This window comes from Lampetra fluviatilis, chromosome 21, assembly GCF_964198595.1.
Source record: "Lampetra fluviatilis chromosome 21, kcLamFluv1.1, whole genome shotgun sequence".
In the NCBI taxonomy this organism is placed as follows: domain Eukaryota; kingdom Metazoa; phylum Chordata; class Hyperoartia; order Petromyzontiformes; family Petromyzontidae; genus Lampetra; species Lampetra fluviatilis.
This window is the reverse complement of record NC_136295.1, coordinates 6,157,089-6,170,324: the sequence shown is the minus strand read 5'-3', so window position 1 is coordinate 6,170,324 and position 13,236 is coordinate 6,157,089. Positions and strand designations below refer to the sequence as shown.

At 43.8% G+C, this 13,236-nt stretch overlaps 1 protein-coding gene across 3 annotated transcripts in view; it reads right to left on the bottom strand.

The window, feature by feature from the left end:
* Nucleotides 1-1,635, bottom strand: part of LOC144938172 (catenin delta-2-like) — a 270,511-nt gene extending 268,876 nt beyond the window's left edge. For 2 of the 3 annotated variants that reach the window (XM_078865938.1, XM_078865939.1), the window contains exon 1: nt 1,211-1,243. The gene's annotated coding sequence lies outside the window, so the exon portion shown is untranslated. Of the gene's footprint in view, nt 1-1,210 lie in introns of all 3 variants that reach the window. The other variant, XM_078865941.1, reaches the window with a different exon arrangement.
* Between the last annotated feature and the right edge of the window lie 11,601 nt (nt 1,636-13,236).

Below are 13,236 nucleotides of genomic sequence, written 5' to 3'. Positions count from 1 at the left end.
CCAACACTGTGACCTTACAATAAAATATGTATAATCGGGGACATTTTGGAAAATGGCCCTACTTCAAAGCACATATATCGTGTGCTGAAGGTTGTATCAGTATAGACTTTCGCTTGAGTAAAGTTCATCTGTTTGCATTACACAAAATTACCATCAGCTGCACGCATTCACTTTTGTATATTTAAAAAGAAGACTATACACATTGCAAAGGTATTCAAATTCAAGCCACCGTTAAACATGGATAAATGTGTTACATTAATCATGTAATGTAAACATGTCTTGATGAATTTTGTCCATGACCAAACTATGCATACTGCCTCACGCTGCAATTGTAAATTATATTTCAGGACTGTAAATTATTCCTCAAAAAGCGCCATAGCCACACAACATACAACGCCGTCCTGAACATGACAATGCAATGGAATGGAATGCAAGTGGAATGTAGTGCGTACGAATGCAGAATGTATACATTGCAATGCGATACCGAGATATAAAAAACACACGGAAACACTGCACCATATATTATGTAAAGTACGGTTGTGTATTTGAAGAGCAAATGTACAGTATACACTGCAGTAGATAGTATACTAATATATACAGGTACTGCATTACATAAGCCATAAAGTTTTCCATTTAATTGAACCTACGGATCATTTACATGTAAGCTATGAATTCACTATCACGTTGTAGAACGTAGGTAATGATTCTATGAGGCACTACACAAAGAATGCCATGCACAGGTAACGCATCGGCACTTAAGTTCAAACGTGCTGCGCAGTTACAATGCATTTAGAGGGTACAACATTGTAAACCGTGACTCATTCAAACAGATCCAATACAATAACCGTAATCACAACAAAAATAGGGAGTTTGAAGTTGGTCTCTTTCAACAATTCACTTTTCTGTTTAAAACGTTACCCTAATTCCCCAGAAACAAAGCGACAATTAACCCAAAAACGCACATAGATGAAAACAGCAGGCAAAAGTTAAAATTAGTTGCCTAAAAAGACAACATTCATTCACTGGAAATGCAATTGTTACAAATGCTCCACACATACACACACATTACCTCTGTTTGGCCGGCTAGCAAAACACTGTTACATCTAGAACTACAAATAATCACATTAACTTCCTCACCTTAAAACTCAGCCCAAACGCATCCCAGCTACTACCATACCAACCTCCATTTAAACTAAAGCGCAATGCTCACCTTGTTGATGCGAGTCAAAAACGGATTCCGGTCCAGTGGCGCCTCCCTCTCTCTCGCGCGCACCTTTTGCCCACGCACAGCTCTTGAAAATGTGGCTCCAGCCGAGAGCAATTCGTGATGTCCTAATAGGATCTCAGCAAGCGGATCCTCTAGGCTCGCTCTCGCTCTCTCTCTGTCCGTATACAGTGAGTGAGACCAGCCCTACCGTGAAAGCCGGCGTTGGAGTGAGAGAGAAAGGAGCAGAGAGGGGAGGAGAGAGTTGGAGATAGTGGGGGGTGGGTGGAAAGCCACACACATATATTGACAAAAACCATGAAAACCGGTTCTGGAGACGCCCGCAGATCCGGGTACCCCGCTCTGCCACCACGGGTGGCTTTTTTTTAAGTTGGGATGCCTTTTAAAAAAAAGTTGTGGGGTCGGGGCAAGCGTTTGGGAGGGAGGCTTGCTTTGGCTCTGTGCTGGCTTGATCCTTGTGATGGAAGGGAAGGTGGGGAGGGGGGTCCACTGTGTGTACACACAAGCCTCGTGAGGGTAGCAGCAGCAGCAGTCGGGGTGGGGTGGTGGTGGTGGAGGAGGCATTTTTTGTAACCGCGTTATCCTTTCACGGAGTTGGGTGTGACCGGCTCCACGGCGGTGGGATTCCCTCCCATCAGCGCACCCTCCCCGTGTCCTGTGACTTGCAAACCCTCAAGCACTGCCACAACTGCCACTGTGCATAGCGAAGGAGCGGCGGACTGGGCTTTAAATCCAGACCTCCCGGCGCGGCAGTTAAAACATACAGTGAGCACGTTTCTTAAAACCTCCCTGACCACACACACACACTCAGTTCACCCAGCAGCACATTACTATATTCGCAGGTTACGCGGCGTGGTGGGGTAAAACGTAAGGAGTCCCACTCCTTTCAAGACGCTTTTGGTCAGCGTTGAAGAGTTGGCCAAATACCCTCAGGAGTAAGGTCTCTGAGACTCGAGGGAGGCAGCATCGGAGGCTTGGTTTAGCTCAGCTCTAGGCTCCCTTTTATCGAGGCGTTTCTACCAGTAGAGGCGTGAGCAGGCAATTGCAAGGGATGCACCTTTACCTTCGATTACATACTGAGCATTGCTTGACGACGACGACATAAGAGGTTGGTGCCAGTAGGTTGTGCACTACTTGAGCATATTGACACAAGACACAGGAAAGTGGAAACAAATGGAAACCTACGGACCATCTTTGACGTATCGTGATGATGATGATGTTGAAATAATGTACCGTAGTGTGAATTTAAACAACAGACTTCAGCGGGGGAGGATTTAACATCCGTGTGCAGTTAGACATTGGCTGTTCATTAAAAAATAGCCTTAGGCAGAATATTCGTTGAAGGGATGGTAACCAGTGGTTGAGACTTACGCTTGAGTGACAGCCAAGAGAGATGGATGGGCTGATGTGATCAGCACGTGTGGAAGTGCTCGCGTGGATTATTTCCAGAGATGGGCAAAGAGTTAGGGAGGTCGTTCATCCAGCAGTGGAGTGATCACGATTATACTAATCGAGTTTGATTATGCTCCTACGACAATCCTAAAACTTACATTTAAAATCTATATATATAATTTGAGCGGCCAAAAATAATTACAGTCCTGCAAAGACTTGACATCTGTGAAAAAGAGCTTCATAGCTCATCGGATTCCTCCAGTCAAAATACAGATTCTGAGCCTAAAGTTGTGCATTGCTTTACAAATACTGCATCGGGAATAAATCACTTTCATTAGTGAACCAAGTAATTTGCATCCCGTGGAGTGTGACGCTAACGCCGATAACAAAGCGAGGATTATTTCACCATTCTTAGTCACGTTGGCCAGTGTGGGTTGGTGAAGGCGGGGGAGCGTATAGACCAGGGGTCGGCAACCAAAATAACAAGAAGAGCCATTTCTTTCCAATTCGGTACAAAATTCAGTATTTCAAGAGCATCTGAGTACATACTGTACATACGTACATATCGTCAAGAAGCAGCCCGTAAAGAGCCGCATGCGGCTCCGGAGCCGTAGGTTGCCGACCCCTGGTATAGACCGTTGAAGCATCCTCAATTACAATGGAATTCACTACACTGCCCTCTGCTGGCAATATATCCTCGCAGCAGCAACGCCTGTTTTATGCATGGTGGTCACCCGTGCTCGCATTTTCTCGGCTTAAACCTGCTTAGCTAGAAAAAAAACATGCAATGAGATCCACCTCATTCAAGCGGCGTGATTCGATAATTATGCTACGAGCCCAAACCGCACTAATATTGGGTAACATGGATGTTTCTTTCTTCAGGAGTGGCGTGGTCAGCACAATGTAATTGCAATATTGAGGTCGCCCGTTGGATCTCCCAGACTGGCAGTTGAAACAATGGGCAAGTTTTTGTTGTTTTCATCCCATCGCCTCTGTCGACCCAGGAGTATAAATGTGTACACCACAAGGCGATCGGCAGGTCGCTTGTAGTGGGATAAATTGTGGGTAACTCCCAACTCTTCCAAGGAATCTGGTCAGCTTGGAAGAGGTAGAAATGCCCTCTCGAGCTCCCTCTAGAGCAGTGCTTCTCAACCGGGGGTACGCGCGGGCCCATGGAGGTACGTGGCAATGTCCCAGGGGGGTACGTGAGGTGATTTAAAAATGTGTGACATTATATCATGCATGAGAGTCATTGGTGAATAATCATTTATGAATTTGCCAATATAAGATAACTACGAGAAATGTCCAATCCATGTGGTTACCTAGAACGATATAAAATACCTTTCTAATCTCATCGATCGTAAACAATGCGGTTTCCAAGAGTAACCATCGAGCACGAACACATTATGTCACACGTGCAGAATGTCCGTTGCATTTATTCGCTTGCAGTTACTCGCTAGTTAGGATAACCTCACAAAATGGACAATTGGTTAAAATATTTCTGTTCATTTTTCATGCATTTATTTCTCAGAAGCACGTTGGGTAGAAACGAAATTCAACGAGGGGGGCACAGTCGCCAAAACAAGGTTGAGAACCACTGCTCTAGTGAAGGTCTCTTCCGCTAGCAGCGTCGCGAGCAAGCAATTTCAGGGCTGCGCTTTGACCTTTTATATACTGCACGTGTGTGTGTGTGTGTGAAAGAGGTGCAGCCTGAAAACCACTGAGATCTTGACCCAAACCCCCCGGTGTATCTACCCTCTCTGCCTGTGTTTGTGTTCCCCTTTGTATACGAGTAGACGAAATTGATCTCCCTCGCTAATTCAATCACAAATATAAGAAATGGTCCTTTTAACTTAATGAAAAGGAACTGTTTGACATTTGACCAACATGCCTATGGGACCTTTAAGAAGATCTCGTGCTCAGAGAAAAAAAGGTTTTCAATAGATTTTTGATTAACTGGTGTACGGTCACCGAAATAGCAGCATCAATTTATTTTCCCGGTCACCCTCATCCATACACCAATTACACTACTGGATTTCTCCTTGCTAGTTTGGTCCAAAAGCGAGCTTTCCCCGGGTCATCAAGCGGTTTCATTAATCTACAACGAACATTCATTAACGGACATTAATCACAGTAATGCGCCAATCACTGACAATTCTCCACCTGAACATACAATGGCCCTTTTGCAGACAATTTCGTGACGCGTGAGAACCATTGTGGCTCGTTTGCGTGAGCAATCGTCGACACACGTGCCAAAATGCACTGCTGCGTATATCAAATCGTGTGTATACGTTCACACTTCTTCCGATGACGTCGCACAACCACATTTGTTTGGCGCAATGCATCCATTCTGTTTAAACTCTGCCATTGTTTACGTCTTGTTATGGAAAACTATGCCCTGTTTGCCAACTATATTTTCCTATGCTACAGCAGCAGAAACGGGGGGATTGGCTTTTCGTGCTATTCAATGGGCCGGAGCAGAAATTGGTACTGTGTTACCCAAGGTCGTAAAACTTTAGTAAGTTGACTGCCATGCAATAGTCCCATAAACGTAATGAATGGGAAGTTGTGACCCCCTGCTGTGTCGAGGATAAAAAGGCCGCGTGTAGGATTTCCCGTAAGTGAAAAATGCCATGCGCAGACATGTTCAGGAGACGTAGAGAGAGAGAGAGTGATGCTGCGCCGTGACATTGTTGATGGATTCTTCCTCTCAAGACAAGATGCAAATAGCATGCTTGAATTCATCTCAGGAAAAAAAATACAAGTGTATATTAAATCAAATATTTAAACGCGCAGTCATATCTAGTCCCTTTAACCCTTAAACGATCCATATTCTGTCCCACCAGGGTCATGGAGTCATATACAGTATAATATTTCGCCTTACATGCCTGTACTGGGAACTATATATTATACTGGAAGTTATATATAGCGGGTCACTTAATAGGAATCCAGGCTGAGCCCTGCATAACCGAGCATTATTTCTGCTGGTATTTGTAAGCACTAATGCCTGTACTTGGCTGTATTTCATAGACTAATGGATAGGATTAAAGGATTTATTATTAGAGATTATGGCTATTATGAGCATTTAAACATCAAGTGATGTGCTAAACAGTGGCACGGCACTCAAAAGTCCATATACACTACGCTCTAACTTAATAAGTGCTAAAGACTTCGAACAGCCAAAGACTGGCCCATGTTGTTTCTTGCTCATGACACTGCTGGTCACTCGAAATGTATGTAAGTATACAGTAATGAGTTACTCATTCATTAATTTACAGCCCTTTTTTATTAATTACTGAATGGGGCCACCCAAAAGCCAATGTTGTTGGTCCATTGGTTGTTATTTAACTATACGTCACCGTGCTGGTCAGTGCATGTTTATGAAGGTGGCGGGAAGGGGGCAGCACAGGTTCAGATATCATTTACCACTGATGTTAGCCATGGTCCGAAATCACACTCGGGTTTGTGGGCTCATAGCACATTGCATTCATCACTGCGAGTCCCCATCCACCCACGTAGATTTTCACAACCACGAAAAAATTTTTTATCACAAACAATGTGAGAATTGTATTTTATTATGTTTTTTTTTATTTTATTATTTCCCTTCTACGTGACTTTACCGAAAGAACCAAGAAGATGAATCCCTGCAGTCACGAAAACTTTAAATCGAAATTTAATGTGAAAATAATACATTTTGAACCACATTATCACAGTTTTAGTTCTAGATTTATATTTCATGGCCACAGAGATCTACATAGGGTTTGAGGGAACAAACATCCACCCTAGCATTTTACACGACTTCTTTTTCATTTACTCTACCTCCCTCTGCCCATCATCGGTGCACATATCTCTTGAGTCCCCCTCTCCTTCAGGCACATTTTTGTCACCAACGGCCACATCTGAGCCACCCATGCTGCCAAACGTGTTGCAGTATTCACACGTAAAGGCCCTCTGTGCAATCTGAACCACAGTGAGTAATTAATTATCCGCCAGAAGCTCAGAGGTTCCAGACTAAGTGTTAATCCTTCCCTCTCGGTGGCTTTGGCAGGCTTAATAAAAAATGGTTCATAATCTGGTTGAGGGCTTTTATCTAAAAATGTTGTGTTGTCCAACATGTTATACGGAAAGAGCATTACACGTAATGTCCTACTTGTTTGTTTCTATTTAAAAACTACATTTCAAGGGTTGCTGCCATGGTCTCTTCATCGTTATTTGATGGCTGAAGACTCACCAATGCTGTATTGGTTGTATGGGTTATTTGTTCATACTTCATGACACTTGGCAGTGATGTTAACCGTGGCAAGAATTCCAACTCATATTTCTGGGTTCATAATACAGTTGGCTGACCGCTGTGCCACCCACTGTGCTCTATTATTTTAATTTAATTACCACATCATACTGAATGTACACTTATACCACGGTACAACAAAGGGACAGAGTGTTCCCCGTCAAATGACCCCCATAAACATGAATGCACATGATCATACGGGTGTTCTTAAATATATATTAAATTGTGGCTTGTCTCAGAGTCCTTATGCGTAGGCTATGGTGGTTGCTATTCAAGTACAAAGCCCACTACGTGCCCGTATGCATGCATTCACAAACATACGCATGTATCCGCTCCATGTCCACACTGCACAAAACGGCAGCACACTGACAACTGTAACTACTACCACTAATACGGATGCCCTTGAGCCAATGGCCCAAAAATGGTTTACTGGTACCACCCAGGGTGGCACAATTCTAACAACGATTTTTTCAAGTCATTTTATATTTAGATCACAAATATGCCTCAAAGCAAGGTCACCGTGATAGCTTTAAATCGAAAGAGATTGTTAAAGAAGGACACTGTAATATGTTTAACGGAGAATAACATTTTACAAATATTCTTTTGGTTTTCTTCTTGGTTCTTTCGGTAAAGTCACGTAGAAGGGAAGTAATAAAATAATAAAAATAAAATATAATAAAATAATTCTCACCACGCTTCGGCCACAACGCAAGCAGCCGTCCTCAGGTGAAGACCAGGTCTGTCAAGAACTTGTTCTCCACCTGAAGACGGCTGCTTGCGTTGTGGCCAAAACGTCGTGAGAATTATTTTATTATGTTTTATTTGTATTATTTTATTACTTTCCTTCTACGTGACTTTACCGAAAGAACCAAGAAGATGAATCCATACAGTCACGAAAGCTTTAAATCGAAATTCTTTTGGTCTTTCGGTAAAATCTAGATTTGAAGTTTTCGTGACTGCAGGGATCCATACTCTTTGGTTCTTTCGGTAAAGTCACGTAGATAGGTTCAAAGGAAATAACAAAAAATAACAAAAAACGACGACGTTTCGATCGCAACGCAAGCGGTCGTTATCAGGAGGAAAAAAGAGAGGAAAGCTACTGAGGCAGACTGTTTTAAAGGTTTGAAATGGGTGTAGCCCAAGGGTCATAAACGAAGTTGGCGGGGCTAGTGATATTAATGTGAGAAATTAGCCCGTTAGTGTAAGATCAGAGCAAGACCTCCACGGCGAACGCGCGGAGGTGGCTATGTTAACGTAAAATAAATTAACATGCTAATTTCACTGAAATTATGTCATATAACATCATTTATATGACGTCACTTCCACACTTTTATGGTATCGTGTGACATTGGGGGACGTCATTATTGTTAGCACGAAAAACATTAGACATTAGTAGACAATGAAAATCCAAAAAGTTCCAAAATTGTCCTCACCCAAAATCTGAAATTTTTTAAAATAAAAAACTCGCAAAGAGTGGATAATGGTAGTCATTTCCACCCCAGGTCATACTGAACAACCTCCCTAATCCTGGCTCATGGGCTAATACTGTGTGCATCTGTAAACTGCGACTGTTATGAATCATTAGAAATTAAAGACCACATTTTAGGTCTCACGCATATGTACGTAGAAATACACGCACAGTCACACACTTGTACAACATTCATCACGTGCGCACTCCTACAAACACAATCATATCTACACATAACCATTTACTGAATGGTTACGAGCTATCTATGGCTCTTAAGGCAATGTGTCTCAGCATATTTCAATAGTTTGAATAATTCAGGCTAATGTATGCCACTTCAATTTAGTTTTTAATTAGTTGTTTCCAGAGTATTATTAACATTGTTAAATCATATTACTGTCACTATGTCTTTTTGAGGAGCGAGCAAGAATGTTCCTTTCTGAGCCTCAAGCATTTTGATACATTTTCATAATAGTAATAATAAAAAAGTTATATCACAAACGATTCTGAGATTATTCAGAATCTATGTATTTTAAAGTTTGGTATAAAAATGCCAAAAGCTGCAATGTGAATCAAGGACCATTTTCATGGTTGTGCTGTAGCAGTTCATTACATAGACTTTCAACAATTAAAGCAAAACGAATACTCACAAAAAATAAGTGTGCCTAATTTCGATGAAGGGGGGAGGGGGGCACGGCGGCATGCACTAAACGATGAAGCTAGTGGCCCGTGTACGATTCCTGGCAGTGGCTAATGGAAGTGGCAATGATATCTAAATTATACTGGTAGGAACCTCCTGGTTACACCAGCCCACAGGGGATTATTGTGTCCGTCCGTCCGTTGTGCAGAGAGGGCTGGGTGGGGAGGGAGGGGCTGAGTGGGGAGGGGAGGGTGGGGAGGGGCTGGGTGGGGAGGGTGGGGCTGGGTGGGGAGGAGAAGGTGGATAGGGACTGGGTGGGGAGGGGCTGGGTGGGGATGGTGGGGCTGGTGGGGTATGGGAGTGGTGGGGCTGGGTGGGGAGGGGCTGGTCACCCCGTGGTGCCCTTATAAAACTCAACGTTTAACCTACTCACGCCGGCTTGTGCCCGCCCTCACAGTCGGGCATATTTACGGAATACACCACGCCGCCGTTGACCCTGGCCATTGACCGAGCAACCCAACGCTCCTACCAGCTCCCTCCGCAGGAATGTGTTTCCTGCTCCCCGCACCCCCCCCCCCTCTTTCACCAACCCACACAGACTAGGTTCGCTAAGTTATGGTCAAACAACTCCACGATTACATGATGTGTAGATGCCTTCATCCAGCAGTAAATTGACGAACAGCTGTAGATTATTACAGTTGGGATGAACAAATTCAAAAAATATAATTGTTGATGGGTTTTTACACACAAAAACTAAACTTCTATAAAAAAACGAGTTCATTATTGTACGAAATTTTGCTTGTGGAAATATTTACAAGAACTGAACAATCTGATAGATATGTAAAATAATCTTAAAAATTGTATTCCATTTATTTGCAGCTAAGCAACCTTGCAGCATGGGAGGCCTTTATATAGCAATGTGTTGACAATGAGCCGCACATATCAAACCGAAGCATGAGGGTCAGAGCAAAGGGTTTACACTGCTGCTTTAAAGACGATTCTGTGGTTCATTCATTGCACTGCTGGTTGATGAATTACTTATACCATCAGCATCTAAAAATATACCATCGTGCAGTGCACAAAACCCACGAAGACAAGACGAGGTTTTTGGGGCCAAGTAAGGAGCCAATGTGGATGCTAACTTGAATGAATATAATCGGTGGGATATGGTGGAGGGGTTCTAGACAGCACTCTTATATTTAGTTTACAAATGCTGTACTCTAAATGCGCACATGCAGAAACCCCAAACAGGCCTAATGCCGTTGTACCTAAAAGGGAGTCCACACAAATCGATATTCCGATGAAGGCGAATCTATTTTTTATTACTTTCAGTAAAACATGCAATAACTTGTATGTAGCTTGTCTCCACATGTGTGCCCATGCTCAGGTCACGTCCATCTGTATCTCCCTTTTCCCTGTCCCTTCTTAAATCTTCTAGAACAGGGGTAGGCCAACCTGCAGCTCCAAAGCCGCGTGCGGCCCTGTACGGCCTGCTTCGTGACGCCAGGTATGTATATGTGTGTATTGCATTGCGGCTCTAAAATGTCGAGTGTTTTGCCCCGATTTCGAAAAAAAAATGCCTCTCATTGGCTAATGTAGACCCTCTTGTGCCATAGAAGCTTCTCCCAGTTCTACTCTTCAGCGACTCACCCTCCCCCCCTTCCAATCCGTTCTCGCATCACCGCCTCCAACGGTCCCTCATTTGCCTTTCCCATTCTCCTGGACTTTTCTCCCCTTCGAATTCCTTCAACCAATCCGGTGCACACGCTCGGCGCTAAGCCAATTGGTGCACCGTGCACCAACCCCCCCACCCACACATCATCCCAATCACGCGCATTCCAATGTTGTCCAGCCGACAGCTGGCGAAGACAGCGGCCTTTATTTATTTATTTCCGGGTTCACCGGTGGCATTTATTTAATTACTTCGGGTTCACCTTTTGGTGACCCTTGGTTACACATTACACCTGCGCATGGGCATGTGCATGCATAGAGGGAAGCGGTCATGGGCCTCCCCTAGGTCGATTCGGCCTCAAATGAGTACCTGGTGCGGTGTGTAGTAAAGACCGCACACTGGGGAGACAAAGGCGGCCGGGCGTCGTGCTGGCCACCCACCCCCTCGTGTGCCGTGTCCGGCCTTCATAGGTGCTACTCGCTGACCGCACTTGCCCCAACAGGCTACACGGGGGATCTTTAACTTTGTCTTTGCACAGAGTGAGCATATGTACGAGTATGCTGGCATGTCCATCTGCAAGCTCTTGTTGTAAATCCACTGCTGGATGAGGGCCTAATCCACACTGTTGAGGGTCATGGGGGTCATTCGACAGTGCTTCACCACGTTGGTCAGTGGAGGTTGATGACGGCGGGGAACATCGATGTGGGGTCACGGAAGTACAATACAACAATGGATGTTCGTTTATTGCCCTATGCTGCCCACTATTGCCCTATGCTGCCCTGCAGCAGCCTCTATAACAACCCACATGGGTGGTCCTACAACCAAGGGGCGATTCTCGCTCAACTCTGCTTAGCTTCTGAGCTCTCACGAGATCGCGTGCATTCCAAGCGATTGAGCCAAATGCCTGCTGGCATGCTGGCACACGAATAAAGTATGACCAAAAAGTACACACGTGTGCTATCCATTATAACACAAAGCATTCTCTGGTCACCTTTGAAGAAACGTTAGTTGATCTTGTATTGATATATCTGCGAGCGATATATTAATGCTACTACTGCTGCCCAGTAAACATGGGCCAATGTTGGCATGTGGTTGGAACCGTTGGACCAACGTTGGCCCAACATTCCACATTTACTGGGTGTATATGGTGTGTATGTGTTCATGTAGAGTCTGTGCACATTCACACACATTCAGTTTCATTTATTAGGTATAGCCCTGTGAGCCATGCGGCTCTTGACTCGGGTGCAACCGCAACAAACAAAACATGAACAAAGAACATCTTAAAGTGACTACGCGCACCAGAAACATCCAGGAAAAAACAGCAACAGTCTTCCAGAAAAAACACCGTATATCAACGCTGTGTGCAAAAATCCCAGTTGGGATGCAAGTCAAACAATAACAACCATAAGACAATTTAGATGAAAGTTATCAGGCTAACTCTGTACTTCAACAAACAAACATGGTTAATCTTCTTGGTTCTTTCGGTAAAAGTCACGTAGAAGGGAAATACTAAAAGAATTAACATGAAACATAATAAAATACAATTCTCACGCAAGCAGCCGTCCTCAGGTGAAGAACAGGGCTGTCGGAAAGACAGCGTCTGAATGACGCTGTCTTTGAATGACGCTGTCTTTCCGACAGCACTGTTCTTCACCTGAGGACGGCTGCTTCTGTTGTGGCCGAAACGTCGTGAGAATTGTATTTTATTATGTTTTATTTTTATTATTTTATTATTTCCCTTCTACGTGACTATACCGAAAGAACCAAGAAGATGAATCCCTGCAGTCACGAAAGCTTTAAATCGAAACATGGCTAAACCATACGTTTTCGAATTCACCAAAAGAAAGCTATAAAAACAATGTAACAGTGATCATAGGAACTGTGATTCAAATTTAACCCACGTGTACTTTGGTCATACGTGCGGTGTTTGCGATGCCTGTCATACAGCCATTTTAGTCAAATGTAATGAATTCTCAAATGGCGTTTGAATAATTATTGAATCAACGTTCATTCCAAAGAACACGGTCCGACGTTTGCAACAGTTGGATAAACAATAAGAGAGAAACCTGAGCGCATGTTGATTTGAGACAGACGTGAAAATACATTTGATGACATAATCCACATTGCCATTGCCTTACACTCTTACACCACGTACATACACACATCTGTTATTTTAATGTAATAATAACAACTCCTTTTATGAAGTGCCTTTCATTGAAGATCTCAAATCGCTGCACAAGACATCGCAGCAACCATTCAGCATAAAAATAACTCATGAAACTAAGCATATGCAATAATACTCTTGTATAAGTGCACAACTTTATCTATCTGTGATGAACGCTGCACTTTCCGTCGTTTTCATGCAGGGGGCGCTGCAAGTTTACGCGCCCCCTGTATGAACGACGGAGGCACGGTGACAGACGTTCGATTACATTGGAATCGATCTGCAGACGGCGGTCTTCTGGCACGGCCAGCTCTATGTCGCCTCATCTCGATCCCGCAATCCCAAACAGATGAAAGTCCGCATCGAACCGGACCCCAAACAAGGCCATCT